Consider the following 12,222-nt stretch of genomic DNA (forward strand, 5'->3'; position numbering starts at 1 on the left):
ATAGTCACCTTATGGAAGTGTTCTTTCTATTACTGAAAGTAGCTTTAGTGGGGCTTTGTGTTTATCAGGGTATTAAGTAATTATTTTTAATCACCTGCAATCAGGAACCTTTAAAGGAAAGGCCAATGACATCAACATGGCAAGCATGTTTTGATGATTGAAGTCTCACATTTTTTGTGGTTGTGATTTACAGTGAAGAGTGGTGTGATTGACTGATCGTGTCCACGATTTTCCAGTTGTGACATGCTTCACTCTCCTCTTCTCTGGCTAATTGCTGGAGAGGGTGATGAAGAGGCTAAATTGGTTGTATCCATGATTCCCAGGATAAGACACATAAAGAACAGTTGCCTGAATTGGGTATGTCTAGTTTGATGAAAAGAAGGACTAGGGGCAGAGGTGGGTTCCTACCTATTGGGTTCAGTTCAGCCGAATAGGTTGTAACTCTGGCAGACACGTGCTGTACCAGTTCTATGATTGGCAGCACCATCTTGATTTTCTGTTGTGCACGTGCGTAGACCAATCTTCATTTAAAAATGTAATTTTTATTCATTTTTTAAAATGTGCGCATGCGCATATCATTTTAAATGAAAATGCGCACGCATGCGGAGCAAAATGTTTTACTACCGAACCAGTATTAATGGCAGCCGGAACCCACCGCTGACTAGTGGTGACATGATAGCAGTGTTCCAATATCTAAGAGGCTGCCACAAGGAAGAGGGGGTCAACCTATTGTCAGCGTTCCAAGTATCATGCAGAATTAAATCAGCGTCCAAGGCAAAACGATCCTTTTTGTTCCAATTTAATAAGACAGACATTTTAGGCACATCTGTGTTAATCCCAATACTGGAAATGACATCAGAATTCCACCCAGTTAAAAGTTCATGATCTTGCCTCCACACCCACAATCCATCACATGGTCCAATCTTCTTCTTCCATGCTGGCATCCACGCCCAGCTACTTCTGGCCAGGTGTGAAAGTCCGTAGACAAAGGATGACTTTGGCTTCTAGTAAAAAATGAAAACAATACATTCCACAATCTTACTCCTGTCTATTCCCCCCTCCTATTGACTATACTTAAAGAAACAGCATAATGAAATAAGAGAAAGTGTGGCAGGCCAAAATTCTAAAAGGAATATAAATGCAGGCCTGACACCTATTCTCCAAAGCAAACCTTTTTGTTTGGGAACTCCTGGGAACTTGGCTGGAAAATATTGATTGTAGGAGGTACAATAATTGGATTGAAATCCAAATATCTTTGCTTAAGTTGATTTCATCCCTCCCTCTTCCAAAACTTCACATATATGCTATACCTAGTGAGTAAATGTCTGGAATATCTCATATGATTTTTCTTCCAGTTTCCTCCAACTTCTGATGGAGGTTTTCCAGTGTAAGTCCAACCTAGATTTCATCTTGCCTCCAAACAATTTATACTTCTTAATACTCCTTTCATTTCTACTAAAACTGTTCTAAAAAATCTATTAAAGTAGCCCAGAGTCCAGAGACAGCACTTCTAATGTTCACGGGGTATTTGTTAGGAGATGCATGCTTTCTGAGAATTTGTGAAGGATACAGCATCATACCTATCATTACAATTGGTAAACTTGTGCTTTTTTCTGGGAACAAGCACTGAGGGGGGGGGGGACGACGACAGTGAATTGGAGTGCTATGCTTCTATTTTGCCCATCTCAGCTGATGTCTATGTTGGATTCTCTATATCTCTAGATATAAAACTGTAGCTTTTCCTACTCCTGTTCTGTCTGGAGTTTCTGCCTCTCTTGTTCCAATTGGAGCTTTTCCCATTCCAACTCCAATTTCACTACTTCAGGTTGGAACTTAATATAAATATATATTATCCTTCAGGGATGCCCTCTGCCTGGCTCCTGGCTGGCACCTTCCTTTGCTGACTTTGCCTGTTTTCCCTCTAGAGTTCACATTTTGGCCTTAGACGTTTCCTCTATAGGACTGACAGTGAGTCCTTTCGCCTCCTCTCAAGAGCATTTGTGAAATCCAGTTCTATCTTATCTTATCTTACCTTTATACCTGAGAGTAAATTTTTCTTTCTCTTGACAATTTGGTCCTGTTTTGACTTTTTTTGCAATGGGGGAGGGACAAGATATGGTAACTTGTATACAGAGGTGGGTTCCTACCAGTTCGCACCTATTCGGTAGAACCGGTTCGTCAAATCTACCGAACCGGTTAGAAGTGGTTCCACCAGTGGACCCGGAAAGCAGGCCACACCTACAGAAGAGGTTCCAAAATTTTTTGAAACCCACCACTGGTCCTTGGATATGATTATTCTACACTATCATGCTCATATTTATAAAACTCAGTGCCTCTGTGAAAGGTAAGGATGACTACTGCGTTTGTGATGCAATCAGAACGTTGCGTCTGTTGAAGTTGTTTTAACGCAAACCAAAGATGCCTTTTAAAAAACAAGTTTACATCATATTCTTATCTATGCCAGTGCTGTGTGTGAGGTAATTTAAGGTGGTTCTGACAAGTGTCATCGGCATCTTCATATCCGGTCACATGGGTGGCAAGCCACTCCCACAAAGGAGGCCACACCCACAGAGTAGGTTCGAACAATTTTTGAAACCCACCACTGGCTGTATACCACCCATCTGGGAGAGAGATGGGCAGTTTCTAAACTGAATATATAAATAAATAATGCTTAAATGCTTATTTAATCGTTTAACATATACAAGATAAGAGGACAATAGAGACTTCAACAGATAGTTAGGACTGCAGGGGGAAAAAAAACATTGCCACCAAACAGTACAGCCTACAGTCAGAAAGAAGGCTGAGAAAATATCTATATATCCTGGATATAAACTGTTTCAACTTCTATAGGACATTGCATGCCATATACGACGTTGCATGACAAAACAACTAAGACACAAAGACATGTTTTTTTTCCTCGTTCCATCACTCTGCTGAATACCCAATTACCATAGTATTGTCTTATGTCTAAGAATATTTACCTAAGTAGTATGACTTAATATTAATATTACTTTTATCCTTCTCATCTTTTCTACTACTTCTCTTAGTGGTATCTTATAATTATATTACTTTTTTGTTTCTATGTACACTGAGAGCTTATGCACTGGAGACCAATTCCTTCTGTGTCCAATTACACTTGGTCAATTAAGAATATTCTATTCTGTTCTATTCTATCCCTTCCAACTATTGGGTCTACTTCTGGTATGTGATCTTGGATATGCTGTGCAAAGCACGGTAGCCTTAAGTCAGTGTAAGGTTATATTTGTTGCCTTAATGCATTATAGGGATGGGAGGAAGAAGGATTTCCTGCATAAGCTCAACACTAGACTTTTCTATACATTAGGTTAGCTCTGATGTCGATATGAGATACTGCTATGTAGTCCTAGCCCAATGAATTTTATGAAACTCTCTGCCTATACGGCCAGGGATTCTTTTGGAATGGACCTTACAGCATACTTATGGTCCTTTGATGTGCATTCCTCAGAACATTTCTTTATACCTTAAATATTTATTTGTTAGCTGTGGGGATCTTGGAGATTGAAGTCATTTAAAGGTTTGCATTCATGGTATTGTTTTGATTGTGAATATTTCTGGCACATTGTAGGATACCTTGTGCAAAATTGGCAGATAAATACTGCAGTGGAAACAGAATGAATCTGCAGGTTGAAAATATGGGAGGAGGAGGCCTGAAATATGCAGCCTAGACTACTGATGAATTTGCAATATTGTGAAATATAAGGCCAAGTGGGGCACATTCTCCATCAAGATATTTTTTTGCCTATGCTTATTTGTGAGGAACATTTTAGAAGCGGCTCGAGCTGTTTCTTGAATCCTGCCATTGCATTTGTATGTATGAAAAACATTTCTCAGCAGGAGCCTCAATTTCACATGCTGCCATTCCCTGGGCCTGTGCGAAGGAAATACAAAAGACGTGGCACAGATGCCATCCCAGCCACCTCAGCATATGTCCTATAAACAGAGCAGCACACTTCTAATAGACAGGTCCATGAAATGACATTCAGATATGCCTTTCCTTCAAAAAAATACAAATGTTGCTTGAAGAAAGCAAGCAAGCATGCAAACAAACAGTGCCTCGTTCCAACAATACATAACATATCGCTTGGTAGTAACCATGCCCAGGGTAATCTGGCAGTGCACTCTAGCTTTATACAGTCTGTCAATAATGCATTTCTAGCAGGGGAAGCCAAAATAGGAGCTTCTTTTCATAATTTTTTCCTCCCATTGCAAAAACTACTCCCCACCCCGATATTTTTCAAGGGATTCGTAAAAGTAGATAAACCAAGGATCTCTGACTGCTTCAACACCTGAACCTCTACTTTCCCAACTCTCATTTATCAGGGAGGGAAATACACGGGCTTTGTTTACCCTCAACAACATTGTCATGGACCCAAATTTGCCATCTCCCATGTGGCTGTAAAATCATCCCCTTTACAGCCAAAGTCTTGAAGGACCACATTCACTCAAGGGGAAAAAAAAGCGAGCCTAGAGAATCTGAATGCGATGTAATTTAAATATTAGACAATTTGAAAGAATTGGAAGAAAAGACGATTGGAGCAGCAGTGAAAACCGATAATGTGTGGAGGCTTTAGGGAAATTATTCTAATAACCTGTAAACTCTTTGTAAACTCTAGGTCACGGATGTCAAACTCGATCACGTCATGTGATGTAACATGATACATCACGATGTTTTTTTGCCTTTGCAAAGCCGGGGTGGGTGTGGCCTGCATGTGACTCATCCAGCCCGCGGGCCGCCAGTTTGACACCCTGCTCTAGGTTGTCTCAATTTTCCCACAATGAATTGTAAGATAGCTCTAAAACCTTAAAAGATGAAATCTAAGCAGAGGAATTAAAGCTAGGAAGATTGTATACTGGGCTGTATACTGTATACTGCATACCGCCTATAATCTGAGAATCTAGGCAATATGAGCAAAGTTAACAAGCAAGATGGGAAAGATTGAAACCTTGAAGTTGAGAAACACTTGGAAATAAAGCAGTAGTCTTGTTTTAAAACTGGGTTGGGCCAAGACTTGGTGCTCTGAAGTAGATCATATAACAATGCAGCTTTCTACTGTGTGTTTCACACTTGCTCCTCAGAATATAATATTATATTCTGCGACCTGAAGGAACAATATATTCCACAAGACACTGTTATTGTGGCACTACACATGAATGTGAATGCAGCAATTCCTGGAATCTCAGCTTGGGTTGCCCACCAGTTGCTACCCGCGTAGGGTGTAAATTGTTGCAAGTGTAATCCTGAGGGGGGAAAAAGCACAAGAATAAATAAAATTGGTCCTGAGAAAATACATCTATCTTCCTGCTAAGAAGCCAACCACAACATCTCTTGAAGTTTGCAACAAAAGGCCTTCCTTTTGGCAGGATTCCCAAAGCAAGAAACTTTATGTATGTTGCTCAGTGTATCTTTCCTCCTCATCAGCATTTTTCCAAATGAAGAAAAGCCAACTTTGCTCTTTATATGTAGAATATTTCTGGCGTTGTTATAACAGAGCTTTGAACAGCTTCTCAGACAGTCACTTCTGGGAGGGATTTCTTCTTGGATCCTGGGCAGAGTCCCAGGAATTTATTTTCATCTAAAAACAGGATATGTACACCATTTACTATCAATTCCCACACCTTCCGACTCCCACGTGGTTTAATATTTTGTTCTGGACCTATAGTACCTATGTTCTACTATCTGGGAATGCACTGTTTGTCACTGATCTTCATTTGCTTGTCCCCACAGCATTCAGTAGGGCTTCTGCAGTGCAGGCTTAGCATGCTACCACCAAGTTTGCAGCTGCGTGACCCGTCAAAACCGCGGTCGACAAAACCACGCTCGACGAAAGCGCGTACCTGACGTCATCAGCAGCGCGATGAAAAAAATTAAAAATTAAATTAAATTAAAATTAAAATAAAATTAAAGCAAGCCGATTCACATAAAGGTAAGGGTTAGGTTTAGGTTTAGGTTTAGGTTTAGGGTTAGGGTTAGGTTAAGGGTTAGGGTTAGGTTTAGGGTTACGTTAAGCGTTAGGGTTAGGTTTAGCCTTAGGTTAAGGGTTACCGTTAGGTTTAGGGTTAGGTTAAGGGTTAGGTTTAGGGTTAGGTTTAGGATTAGGTTTAGGGTTAGGTTTGGGGGGGTTAGGGTAAGGTTTTCGCTTTAATTTTAAATTTACCGCTCACAGCGCGATGTTTTTGTCGCGCTGTGATGATGTCACGTACGCGCTTTTGTCTACCGTGGTTTTGTGGTGGAACCTGCAGCTGTTCAAAAACACTTCTTGAATGCCCAATAATACAGTGGCCAAGAGATTAGGAAAGACCCATTTAATTTCTAAAACCAAAAAGAGAATGCCCAGACCACTTCACTTACCTCCTATATTACAAAGCTACGCTCAAGTTTTTGAAATCCAGATTTCAAAATATATGGAATGAAAATTGCTAGACGTATAAGCTGGATGAAAAAAGAAACATCTGAGAACACACTGCTACACGTTATTCAGTGAATAATGAAATGTCTATCTTTGCTTTCTTGGTTATTGGTAGTCTTTGACCTGGTAAAACAACAATGTGTTGCTTGTCCTTAAAACCATCTGCCCATTGAAGAGTTCATATGATGAGCAGAAGGTAAGAGGTAGAATGAATACAGAGCAACTAAAAAGCTCACAATTGGGAAAGGAGTATGCTAGGGCTGTATATTACCATCTATTTAATTACATGCGGAATATATCAGAAGAAATGCTGGTTTAGAAGAGATAGGAAGGGGAAGTGAAATTGCTGGGAAAAACATCAACTGCTTCAGTTATGCTGATTGTACCACTTCAATGTTTGGAAGGAAGAAAGACTTATGACTGCAGGACCGTAACTTTGTTGCTTGTCTCCTTATGATTTATATTGATATTGATTGCTTCCTGATTGCTTATTTGTACCCTATGACTATCATTAAGTATTGCACCTTATGGTTTTTGGCAAATGTATCTTGCCTTCTTATGTACATTGAGAGCATATGCACCAGGGACAAATTCCTTGGGTGTCCAATCACACTTGGCCAATAAAGAATTCTATTCTATTCTATTCTATTCTATTCTATTCTATTCTATTCTATTCTATTCTATTCTATTCTATTCTATTCTATTCTATTCTATTCTATTCTATTCTATTCCATTCCATTCCATTCCATTCCATTCCATTCCATTCCATTCTATTTTATTCAGGACTCTCTTGTTGAAAATAAAGTAGCCTGTTGATCAGTACTATGTATAATAAAGTAATATTATGTCAAGAGGTGCCAAATCAATGCATGCAAAGTTGAGGAATAATAGATTTTATTTTCCTAGACAAAGAGGAATGACTATATATGAGATTTGCTATTTAAGAACAAGACTTTGACAGATCTAGACAAAATATTTTAGTACAGAGTTAGCACACTGCAACAAATGTACATATAAGCAAGACCATGGTTTTCCCAGCTGAAACTTAATTTGCACATAGAAAGGCTGAACAAAGAAAAAATATATAGTTTTGAATTCTGGTGCTGGAGCAAATTTATTAAATTTACATCAGCAGAATATTTCCTAAAGACAGTTAATATTGTAATATGTGACTGCATACTTGTCTACTTTGAAATAGATTCCATTGAGTTCAACAATTCCTGGCTCCAATTAAATGGGTATGAGCCCATATCTGAAACATTTTGAATAAACCATCTTATGATTTAACTATTTTGAGATTTCTTTCAACTAGAAGCAAATACATAAAATAATTAAAGTTACATCTCTATTCAGCTTTTGTAATCTCTGTCGGGGCCTGACGTTTCCATGGACAGGATCGAACTGACTTTTTTAGTATGAGAATTGCAGAAGGCAGCAAACATGATGTTCAATCTCATGCACACACCTGCTTTCAAAACTTTTATGTGCCAAAGAACTAAAAATTAAAGCAATATCAATGGATTACTTCGATCCATACAGTAGGAGATTTTGCTCCCGCAAAAAAGCGGTGGGTAGATAGACCCTGGACTATGAAATTCGCCACTAGACTGTTAGTTCAGCAAACTGCTTTAAGCAAAGTAGCTAACTGCTTTCCCCCGCTTTTTAATACCACCAAAAGTCATGATAAAATAGATTACAAATGTTGAAATAGATGAGCCCCGAAATTCTTCACAAACAAGAGGCTTGCTTGGCAATCTGTTGCCATTCAACATGTTTGTTTAATAATCGGTCTCAGTCCACAGAGAGAAATCTATAACCTTGCAGTGAGACTGCTATTCAGGCGATAGATAGATCGTTCTCAAATCTATCCCTCCCCGTTTTGTTTCTTCTTACATCAAAACTTTTCTCCCTCACCCAGTGATGTCTGGCAAGAGCAATTCAGAGTAGAAGTTGAGGCCAGCGACTGCCTCGTAGGCACTTGGTTACAGCAAGCCCTTCACTTGTACGCTGGACATCAGGCAGATGTGGGGATAAAACTGTCAAGCGTGAAACCACAAAGAGAAATATTGCTATTTTCTATTATTCACATTCTTCCCATGAGCTGTTTCTTCAGTTGCCATGGCACAGGCGGTGAGATTTCATAATGTTCCCCCTGCCTGCCATGTGCTCATTGCAACAATGCGAATTTAATCAGGCTAGACAGTCGGGTGGGTTTTGTCCATGTGAGTAGCCGAAAACTTTTCTCACCAGCTAAACCCACAAAGTATCGAAAAGCCATAAATAATCAGAAACTTCTATGACTGCACCTGCTTTCTCTATTTGAGCAGGGATACAGAAGGGCTCATATTGGGCACCAGTTTCCCAGCATCAATCATTCTCATTCACTTCTGAAAGCAACATAGATTTTCAGCTTTTAAGCTATCTGCCGTGGGCATTCAATAGTGGACATATTATTGGCCTGCTTTGTGACTATCGCCAGTGGTGGGCTGCTGCAGGTTCGGACCGGTTCAGGTGAACCGGTAGTTCTGATGATCATTTGGCCCCTCCCACCCGCCCCCGTCCTATCCTGTCTTATATTTCCTTCTTTCTGGCTCAGCTGATTCACGTGGCACATTTGTGCACCTCCACTGTTCTACTTACAGAGGCTGCCTTAGAAGGTAAGCAGCTGAGCTTCAAATTGCTATATTTTGAACATGTTGGGTGTGCATGCGATCACTGAACCAGTTGTTGAACTGGTTGCAGTCCATCACTGACTATTGCTGTCAGTGCCACTTATCTAATCTTTCCATGCAAACTTTCAGCCCTACCCTTTCTCTCTTATAAATACACTTAAAAAGAAAAGTGGCACGTATTGTCAACAGTGAAGGCATTTTGGGGGCCTATATATCATACTACATCATATCCATACCAGACAAACTGAGAATAAGCAAAAGTGATGTTAGCCACGAGACATATGTACCGTATCAAAATATATGCCAATTGGCTTAGGACATTATGGCTATAACTTAACAGCGATATCTTTCATCTATTATATTCCCAAACTGTTTTACGAAAGCCGAGTGATACGATTAGAGGAATAGTAGGTGGAGAGTAAATTAGCAGGTGCATAAAAAGACCAAGTATATATTTGCAGGTGAAATTTGGAGCAAAAACTACCTTGGGACAATAGTAAGCTTGGATTTGAAGGCTTTTCAAAATAAAATTTGCTCTGCCTTTGGAAAGTCTCAGCAAAGTTAAATGTGCCAAAGCAACACAATTGTCACTGGCTAATCTAAAAATATATATATCATATTTTATTATTTTCTGACTGTGGCAGTAACGTTAATACTCATTTTGTAAAGTTGCCATACTATACATGTTGCGCATCTATGTATATCTATGAACAGAAATAGTTCAACTGGTTGATTTTTGGAGAGTGGCATATTTAATGCAATCAATCAGTCCAAGTCCCAGTGAAAAGTCTGTCTGGATTAGGACGTACCAATTCTATGCTATAGAAATATTATATATGCAGCATGAAGGTTTTGAAGGTAGAAGATCTGTATTACTGCAATGGCCAAATAGAACATACTTTGATAGGGATGGGCATGATACTTTAGGAATTTACTATAATGCTACCCACATTTTGAATAATAATTTTGTCCGTCCGTCCGTCCATCCATCCATCCATCCATCCATTTCTATAAAGTGTGTGTGTGTGTGTGTGTGTGTGTGTGTTTCTGTGTATGTCTGGTTTGAGATTAACATTTGGTTTATAAGGCAATTGATAAGAATACAACTGCCATAATTCCGGCCAACATTGTTAATAATGATAGAAAATTGTAATCTGATAACATCTTCTAAACAAAATTTAGAAAAGACCAAGGTAACATTTAGGATAAATAGGATTGAAGGAGAGAATCTTACACCTAGAAGAAATGGGAGAATCCCAGTTCTGATGTGTAATTATTAACATAAACTGTGGGAGGGGATATACTCAGATCTGGACAGAGTAAGACAAATTGATCACCTAAAGTGTGGTCAAATTAAAAGACTCCCTGGCCCAAAAGCTGCCTAATTTAAAGGCTGCCTGAAGCGAAGCCTACAAAGATGCATATCAATTATTTGTCCAAAAATGACTTGAATTCATTATGAATTAATTGGTATTTAATTGAATTTGATTTAAGAAAACATTTATCATTCGGGAAATAGCATAGTTTCAACCCAAATTTAGTTATTAAATTAAGTTGTATAATTTTGTAAATTATAAGATAAAATATAAGTAAAATAAGATGTGACACATTAGAGTACATTTTAAATATCTCTTGATGTTAGAAAGTATGTGTGTGTATGTGCGTGTGTGTTAGAGAGAGAGGGAGAGAGAGAGAGGGAGGGAGAGAGAGGGAGAGAGGGAGGGAAGGGCATTCATCTAAGCAATGAGTGATTAAATTCTAGGCACATTCCTGATACATTACATTGGTATTTTTTCAGATTGGAGAACATTCAAATTTTCAACTCATTGCTTAAACTCTGAAGGGGTGGAATCCTAATTTTATTTCTATATATTCTAGAGCTCGTGTAGAAAAGATGTAACATCTGAAGCATAGAGTGTTTCTACCCACCCTGTTAGCCTAAGGGATTGACCTTAGAAAGAGTGGAATGCCCAAGCACTTCAATCTTACAGAATAATGCTGTATCTTGATTTCATAATGCAGCATTTGTACTGTGGTGTTTTTTTTTACATTCTCCCACTCTATTTTAGATCTGCGCTAAACCTATGTTATACATTAACATTCCATGGCTGAAATCAATGTGACTTAAAAATACTTAATTTTGTAATGGTTTTGTCCTTGGTTCTGAGGTTTAGCCCATTGCATTTGAAATACTATTCTCATTAGACGCTGCTAAGTTCTGGGTGAACTAGCTATATAATGTAACTTTATGGAGTCAAATTCCGCTTTTCAAAATAATATGGATCCCACTGAAATTTTCTGGAAAGCACCTATTTATTATTGAATTATTAGCATTAAGGCTTGGGAGCAATCTGCATCTGTTTACTGTCTGACAGCATCACTTAATTTATCCTCAGTTTAAAATCACAACTGTACTGTGCTCTTGAAATGCGTTTATTGAACAACAGTAAATTGAAAGCAAAATGCAAGAAAAATAAGAAAAAGAGAAAAAAGGCAATTATTTGCATGGTTCTGTTGGGTGCAGGAATATATTCTGGAATGCCTTGGCTTTTGATGGAGTTGTATTTTTCTCCCTTTGTGTGTGTTGCATGCTCTTGAATGTAGGGGGAATATACCCATGCCTAGCATGTATGACTCTGCAAACAACTTAAAGAGGGCTGTAAAGCACTAGAAGTGTTATTCAGCTGATTGTCTCTGGTTCGGGTGAACTGGTAGCGGTGACTGTGGGAAGCTCCGCCCCCCCGCCCCAATGTATTGCTCAAGCACTGCTCATGTGCAGAAGGCGTTATGCATGTGTAGACGTGTGTGCGCTCACATTTGCCAACCAGTAGGGAAGGTAAGTGAATCCCACCACTGACTATGAAGCGGTATATAAGTCTAAGTGTTATTGCTATATGGAGACATTTGGATTAATTCAGGATCTTGTACCCCAGGTACAAGATTACATGGGACAACTTTACTCTATCTACTTGCTTGCAGTTGTACAGAAGATGCTAGGCCCCTCCTTCCAGCTTAACAAGTAGCCAGTTGTGTTTAAACTAGAGCTTCAGTTTGGCAAAAGGCTTTCTCACACCCAGCAAAGTACACACACAGCCCTCCGCTGA

This window comes from Thamnophis elegans, chromosome 8 (assembly GCF_009769535.1).
Source record: "Thamnophis elegans isolate rThaEle1 chromosome 8, rThaEle1.pri, whole genome shotgun sequence".
NCBI classification, from domain to species: Eukaryota; Metazoa; Chordata; class Lepidosauria; order Squamata; family Colubridae; genus Thamnophis; species Thamnophis elegans.